The following is an 8,582-nucleotide window of genomic DNA, read 5'->3' on the forward strand; positions in this document are numbered from 1 at the left end:
AAGAGAGAGATTGTGGAACTGCCAGTAAGAGGAAAGAAGGGAACTGGTCAGGATAAAAAGGGACTTCTTCACCTCTTCCCTCCTGTTTGGTAAAACTTAAAAATTCTTTTAATGATGGGACACAACACACCAACACCTGGTAGATGAAAAGCAAACATCTTTGTTACAGCCCCGAATGGGACAAAGGTGCCAGGCAGAGCCACCGAGAGGTCACACCCTGGGACAGATGACCGCAAGCTGGAGCTGTCGGGAGCAGCTAATGTGTGGCAAAGGAAGTTAGCTAGGGCTCTTCCCCCATGGATCAGGTAATTGAGTCATTTTACAGATTCAAAGGGATAGGGACTCTCCCCAGTTGCTTGATACCTGGCACAGGGAGATAAGGGCAGGTGGATAGTGGGTGTATCCTGGTGCAGAGTGTGAAAACTCACTAAAGGAGTCAGTGGGGTGCTCTTAATTGGCTGTTCAATAAGGGGAACTGATCAGACTCTAATTGGGATGAAAATCGTACACACACACACAAAGTAAAAGAGACCTGAATAAACTATAAACAAGGCAAAGAAGAACAGAGAAAACAATGGAAAAGGAAAAACAAAAAAAAACTAGGTTAAAGGGAAGATCCTTTACAAGGTTATTTTCTTCTTTTAACCTGCAGGATCATGACTACCCTATTTCCTCTCACTCTTTATTCCAGGGCTTTTGTTGTCACCTAGGACAGTTCAAGTAGGTGAGCATTAAACCTGGGCCCAGAATCATGTATTACTCCTAATGCATTTTATTAGGATTTGCACGTACTTCACAATTCATAGTAGTGATGGACGAGGTTAGTCTCTAGGTCTGCTTGTCACACCACGTGTCCATCTACCAAGAAGTTGTGATAATATGTAAATCATGATTTAAAATAAACATCATAACAACCCCCACCAAACCCTAAGAGTTCTCGGTGTCTGTTCATCACACCACAGACCCATCAACAACTGGTAAACAATTAAAAATATTTACAAATTTCTCTGGGCCCAGAATCTCATGCCTGTAACCCTAGCACTTTGGGAGGCCAATGCAGGTGGATTGCTTGAGCTCAGGAGTTTGAGAGCAGCCTGAGTAAAAGCGAGACCTGGTCTCTAAAAAATAGCCAGACATCGTGGTGGGTGCCTGTAGCTCCAGTTACCTGGGAGGCTGAGGTAAGAGGATCTCTTGAGCTTTGAGGTTGCTGTGAGCTATGATGCCAGAGCTCTCTACAGAGGACTCGGTCTCAACCAAATATATGTATGTTTACAAATTGTACTTTTATTCTGTAATTCCCCAGCGTTTGATGTGAGAAACAAAACAATCTGGATGTCGTTGTGGGAAGGGGCAGAATGACAGGCTAGAACAGTGTACGTACACACAAGATCTACTTCAAAGACTCCAGGCTCTTTGATCCACCCTCTGTGTTCCATTGACCACAAAGCAGCTCCTCTTGGATATCAATAGGTCTCTCAAGCTTAATTTGTCTAAAACTTAGAAATCTGATTTTTTTTTTTCCCTTCAAAATGTGAAAAGGGAAAAACAAAAGGACTTCTTTCCGGCATCGTTCCCATTTCAGCAAAGGGTATCATAGATTTTTAATCTCTTAAAAAACAAACAAAAACAAAAAACAACCCCTGAGAATTCTTTATGTCTGTTTGTCCCGCCTCAGGTCCCTCTATCAGTAGGTTGTGATCATATTCAAATCACAACTTAAAATAAGCATCATAACAAAAGATATCATGGATAAGGTAGGTTTGGAGGCTGGACTTGATGCTCATGTAATTCACCTGACTTATAAGAAGGTGAAAACACTGAAAGTGTGAGGAGAATAACCATTCAAAAAATACCAAGAATCCAACTACGGATCCTCGAGTCCTTTACTTTTCACTCTCATCCTAACCACAGTACCTCACTGAGTTTCTGTGATAGCCACCTGAACTATTTTCCCTGAGATCACGCACACTCCCAAGTCAAAGAGAAAACTTTAAACCGTAAATCTGATCACATCACTTTTCTGCTCAAACTCTGAGAGAAGGAAAATTTAACAAGGTCATACGGCAGGTGGGCACATCTCCCGTCTCCCTGACTTTACCTCCTACTCTTCCCTCACGTGGCTGTTCTACCATAGAGTTTGGAACATAATTACGAAAGACAGACTTCCCAGTGCCAGGATTCTTAATGTTGAAATCCTAAAAGATCAATATCCCTAAACCTAAATCTAGAACAGCTAAGATTCCTCATGTTAAAAATCCCCAGATTACAATCTTGAAATATTAAAATCCTGAATGTTGAGATCCTAAAAGCCAAGTTCTGGGGAAGGGATTAGTACAGTTTTAGTTGTGTGCGGGGTAGTTTCATCTTATTAGTAGCATTATATCAGGTGGGATCTTACCTTGTTATTGTCTTTATTTGGAAATTCAGTATAGTTCCGGGAGATGCCTCTGGATGGCAAATTAACAAGGGGTGGAGTTGTGACCTTAATTTAGGTGTCAACTGGATTAAGGGATGCCAGGAAAGCTGGGAAAACATTATTTCAGGTGTATCTGTGAGGGTGTTTCCAAAGGAGATTAGTGTGTGAATCTGAGTGGACTAGGTGGGGAGGATCTTCCTCCGCAATGGCAGGCACCGTTCAACCGGCTAGAGGCCTAGAAAGAGCCAATCATGAAGGTGGATTGGTCTCTCTCTGAGAGCTGGGACAGACTTTTCTTCTGTTGACTTGGACATCGGAAATTTGACTCACGAAATACATTACTACAACCCTGACTTTGCGTGTAAGTATCGCATGTGTACATGATGTTAAAACTTCTTCAGTACGTGAAGAGTTTCCCTTTTTGTACATCTGCACTTGTGAAAGATAACATGTCTTGAGATCTTGGCTTTTGGGACAGCTGCATAGGCAGTGGTGACACACCACAGTTTTTGATCAATCTTGTCAAGAAACTTAGGTGGTTTGGCACAATATTTCAGATGATTGCAGTCGTCAAGCTGGATGCACAGGGCTGCTAACCACCGTGATATGCACTTACATATTTTGCTTTTGATTTCTTTATGAACATGGTTCCTCTGCTCATAACTGTTATGCATGCAGCTGCAAAAATACATGTGTTAATCTCGCCCATTTTATCCTGAGAAGTGGCCTAGGAGGCATTCTGTTACATTTTTATATATTTCCCAAATAAATATCCTTTTACAACTGTAATAAATATATTTTACAGTTTTAACGACTTTTTCCAGAATTATATATTCAGGATTTCACTCTTACGGGATTTCAACATTTGGGATATGGCATTTACGATTGTGACTTTTGGGATCACGTTTGAGGATTGTGCAGGAGGCCCCCCGCTGCAGGAGGCCCCTTGACTTCCTTGAACATTTGATTTGGGACATTCCCCTGCCTCAGGGGCTTTGCACTGACTGTTCTTAGACATCTGCATAGCCCACCTATTCCCTAAGGATCTCTGCTCAGATGTCACTTGATTGATATGGCCTTCCATGACCACCTTATTTAAAATAACGTCCACCATCTCTCAGCACTTTCTGACCCTTACCCCCATTAATTGATGTTCATAGCACACTTCTTACCACCTGATCTATTACATATTAGTTTTATTGATTTATTGACTGAATTGCTGTCTCGTGAAAATATAAGTTCTTCATTCAGTAATATGTAAGTTCTACAAAGTTAGAAACTTTGTTTCCTTCGGAGAGAACCAAACACGTCCTATTCTAGTACTTTATGGCTTGTAGAAATACAGAAAGTGAAATAGAGCAAGGGAAAGATGTTTCTTGAGAAGAGATGCTTCTTGATTTTCTACTCAAATATGTGTGGGAGCTGTGAGAACAGGCATGCAGTAGTTAGTGGCTGTACTTCCATGTGAGATTAGTTGAGCAGTTTTATGTGTTGTGCATTCACAGGTGAAGCAGGTTGTTATGTAGACAAGCTCCACTGGTACTGAAGGAGCATGTCATACCTCGGTCATCCTGCTTTATTTAAAATAAGATACAACGCAAACCCTAGCTACTTTGTTTTTTTCTTGTTTTCAAGTAATCCAGTTTATTTTTATTCTAGGATCTTAATTTGCATGGAAAATGAGGACATTTACATCGCTGAGAGTCATAAAACATGTGTTTAAATCAGCACCCAGTCTTCTTGTCACCTGTTTCCTTGAAGGTTAATTTTATATGTCAAAGGGACTGGGCTGTGGTGTTTCCAGGTAAGTGGTCCAGTGTTAGTCTGGGTGTTTGAGTGAAGGTGTTTTAGGTGAGATTAATATTTAAATAAGTGGACTGACTAAAGTAGATGCCCTCTCTAATGTGAGTGGACCTCATTCACTAGTGGACTTTTTATTTTTTATTTTTTAAAGTGACCTTTTTCAAGTAAGAGAGAATGCCTCCTGCCTGACGGCCGACAAACCAGACATTGACTTACTCCTGACCTTGGACTCAACTTGAAACATTGGCTTTTTCTGTGTCTTGAGCCTGCCAGCCTTGGACCAGGATAGTACTATGCTATCAACAATCCTCGGTCTCTGGCTTGCTGACTCACACTGAATAGCATGGGACTTGCCAGCTTCATAACTGCATGAACAAGTTCCTTATTATAAATCTCTTCTTTTATATACAAACATACACACACATAAATGACACACACACATATACATATGAGACACATATACATGGACCTTAAGTATTGTTTCTTTGGAGAACCACAACAATGACACCTCCTGTCAAGGTAAGAAAAGACATGCTAAACCTCCCTTATCCTAGGCCAATTTTGAGAAGATTTTATGAAAATCTTACCTATCCTGCAGAATAGATGTGAGAGATTTGGTAAAATATTTAAAACTATTCTTCCTTTTAGACTGAGAGCTCCTGCAGAGCCAAGTGTGCAAATTCTTGTTTCTATAACAATTGCCTGGCAGAGAAGAAGCAGAGAAGGTTGTAGAATGAATGAATGAATGAATGAACCAACCACGAAGCCCCTTGATGTTTAAAAGAGAGTAAAATGGGAAGACATGGGTAGAGGAGGAGAGGAAGGTTGTGTAGAGTGCTCTGAACTCTTGGATTCTTAATGATGGCAATGCCCTTATCTCAGAAGATTGTTATCAGTCAATAGGATGGTTTGGGTGGCCAGCTGATAATAAAATATACAACATTCCTTTCAAGCTTGATATATGTCAGACACTTAACTAAATATTTTGCCATGTATTGTCTTATATAACTCTCAAGACACGCCTGTGAGACAGTGGTGTTTGTTAATCCCATTTTACAGATAGGCAAACAATATTTTAAAAGATTAAGTAATTTGCCCATAATTTTTAGCAAACAAGTGAAGAGACTAGAACTTGAACCTGATTTTACCTGTCTCCAAATCTGAACTCCTAATTATTATGCTAACTGTAGTGACTATTATTATGACATATTATGCTAACTGTAGTGACTATTATGACAATTTACTGTATCTATTCTTGATGGATTCCGTAGGTATTATAGCTACTGAAACTTCTTGCATATGGCTCTAGAAGCTAAGTATCCACTGTGATCACAGGATGGCACATTTCCTTCTTTAAGAAAAGCCCTAATGACCCCGACCCCATCCTTCACTGCTCTCTGACTTTAAGCTTAGAGCACTACCGTTCTGTGACATGCTGGCTGGTCTACTAATTTCATACTATAAAAACCTTTGATGAGATCACTTTAAGAGTCATTTCTGTGTCTACTTTGGATAAACAAGGAGTTTGCAAAGATTTCTTATTTGTGAAATACTTAATAGTTTCAAAAAAGGAAATTTCAGCAAGTTTTTCCATCCTTTAATAAAGTAATTATAAATTTGTCAATATCGGCATCCTTAAAAATAAATGAATTACTGAACCCATGTCTACAGCAGATACGGTGATAAAATCTCATTTATGATGTAAATTGTTCTAACCGCAAAGATGCAAAATTAACAACTGGTGTGACCTTTTCAGAGGGCTTTCCATTTAGTTCCTCTGCGATAAGCACAGCCCTCCTTCCTGGGTCTCTTCCATTGCCCACTCGCACCCTTTTTCTTCTTCAGATATTCACAGGTGGATGGTTCATACATTTATCTAATATTTAGTAACCCAAGGTTTAGTATCATTACAAAGACTTGAAATATAAGGATGAGTAACCTTGTACCTGTTCTCTGGACTCACAGTTTAAATGAGATAAATGCGTAAGCAAATAACCATGATACTATGTTATAAATGAGAAATAAAAGAAATGATAATGTACTTAAAGTACTGAACATAGAGACAGAAGCTTTCTCTCTTAACCAAAGAGGGAGAAAGTTGAAAAAGAAAAGCTCAATCTCGTTAGCGTGAGCAAAGGCATGGAGAAATGAAGGTGTAGGAGGCTTGGGACATTGTGATAATACGTCAGGCCAAGTCTACAAATGACAATAGATGCAACATCACTGCTTTATAGTTTATAATAAAATCCCCTCTTCACTGAGACCCTACCTCAATTTGTATTGATTTCCTCCTTAGTTGAGTTTCCTTACCATCATTTTTTTTTTTTTAAACTGTGAGTCATGAAACAAAGAAAGAAATTCTCCAATTTCTTTTAAATTAAGTAGCATAGAAGAGGTCCGGATAAAGATATGTAGAAAAATATCAGAGTGCAATCAATGAGTCAGGGAATCACTGTTTTTGAGATATGTTTTCTTACGTGTGTCTGAGTGTGTTTTTATTTGTCTGTTCTATACTGTATTTTTTATTGTGGGGCACAATCTAAAAAATTTGAAAGCCACTGCAGTAGGAATATTTTCTATTACTTTTCATTGCACTCATGTTGTATTGGTTATGATTAAACCTTGAGTCCAAATGAACCTTGGTTTTTAATGAAGTGACAAGTGACACAGACTGACCTCATTTATAAGCCTGGCAAACAGGCAAGCATCTGTTTTAGTGAACTCTAGTTACATTTCACCAGATGAAATGCTTCTAGGCTGGGAATGAAACCATCATTTGTAACATTATTTTAACATTATTATTTCTTTTCATTCTGAGTTCCAACTTGCTCGCTGTAATATATAAAAATATAACCAATTAGTAAAATTCCTAAGATACTAGTTTCTTGTCTGTAATAATGAACAGTCATTCATTCAGCAATTATTTATTGAGTGCCTATTATAGGCCTGATGCTATTCACTGTGCTAGATAGTGATGGAAAAGACAGGCAAAGTTATTAAAAGAAAAATATTTTACATTGAACATTTGTATTACATTTGAGCTTCTTGAAATAACAGGTTCTTTTTTTTTTTTAAGACTTAAAAGCAAATCACAAAAATGCAGGAAAAAAAATAAAAGAAAATATTTTTAAAAACCCAACTGCAATTTAAGCAAGGAAGTCACACAACAGAATATATTGCACAGGATATTTAAAACTAGATGAGACAAATAGTGTATTACATAAAATGAGTTTACTCTATTCCTTATGGAAAAAAAAGATTTAAATGCTCACCAATAACACGTATTTTGCAAAAATATGAGACTCACCTGGTAGGGAATGAGCATCTAAATCACTGTTGTGTTGTACTTTAGAAGTTTCTAGTTCTCCACTGAGAGTAAAGCAGTAGATTTTTGAAATCACATATCAAATGGAGAGTGAACCTTGAAGTTTGCATATGAAATTTCTTTCATCTAATTTATTCTGTGTAGTTTTATATACGAATGGTGATAAAAAGTAATAGCATTTGTTGTTGAAAATTTCAGAAAACAATTTGTTTTTATTCCTAACACTCTCTGTAATTACCATGCGAGGATTTATAAAATTCATTCTTTTGGGGGCGGTACACGTGGCTCAGTGAGTAGGGCGCCAGCCTCGTATACTGAGGGTGGTGGGTTCAAATCTGGTCCCAGCCAAACTGCAACAAAAAGTAGCTGGGCATTGTGGCAGGCACCTGTGTTCCCAGCTACCCAGGAGGCTGAGGCAAGAGAACTAAGCCCAGGAGTTGGATGTTGCTGTGAGCTGTGATGCTACAGCACACTATCCAGGGCAACAGAACGAAACTCTGTCTCTAAAATGAAAAAAAAAATTCATTCTTTTTGCTTTATGACATTTAAAAACAATACTACACTATACATCAATTGAGGACCCATATCATGGACTAAGATGCTAGGTAAGGAAAGATAAACATATTGTACCTCACTGAAGAAGTATTTGAACAAAATGTAAATAAATGTTCTAGCTTATTAGATCATTTCATGCCTTTTTCCACTATCATTGCATGTTTTCATACTGCTTTCCATATCATTATTTTTACTTGCCTACAAGGTCATTGCTTGCCATCTTTAACTGCCCTCTGAAGCTTTAAGAATATCAAATTTCATGGTCCCCTTTGGAAATTTATTTTAATTTTAACCCAGTGTCTATGTCCATGTTGTTTAATTTTTTTTCAAAGAGCCCTCTCACCTCAATCATCTATGGAAAGTAGCTTCACTTTTCTGAATAAGTCAGTACTGTATCTATAATTTGCATTTGGGAACAGGAAAAGAGAAAAATGGTGGGTAAACCATTGATGAGGAAAAATGTGTTTTTTTTTTTTTTTTTTT

This window comes from Otolemur garnettii, unplaced genomic scaffold (genome assembly GCF_000181295.1).
Source record: "Otolemur garnettii isolate 467f Iridium unplaced genomic scaffold, OtoGar3 scaffold00001, whole genome shotgun sequence".
Taxonomy (NCBI): Eukaryota; Metazoa; Chordata; class Mammalia; order Primates; family Galagidae; genus Otolemur; species Otolemur garnettii.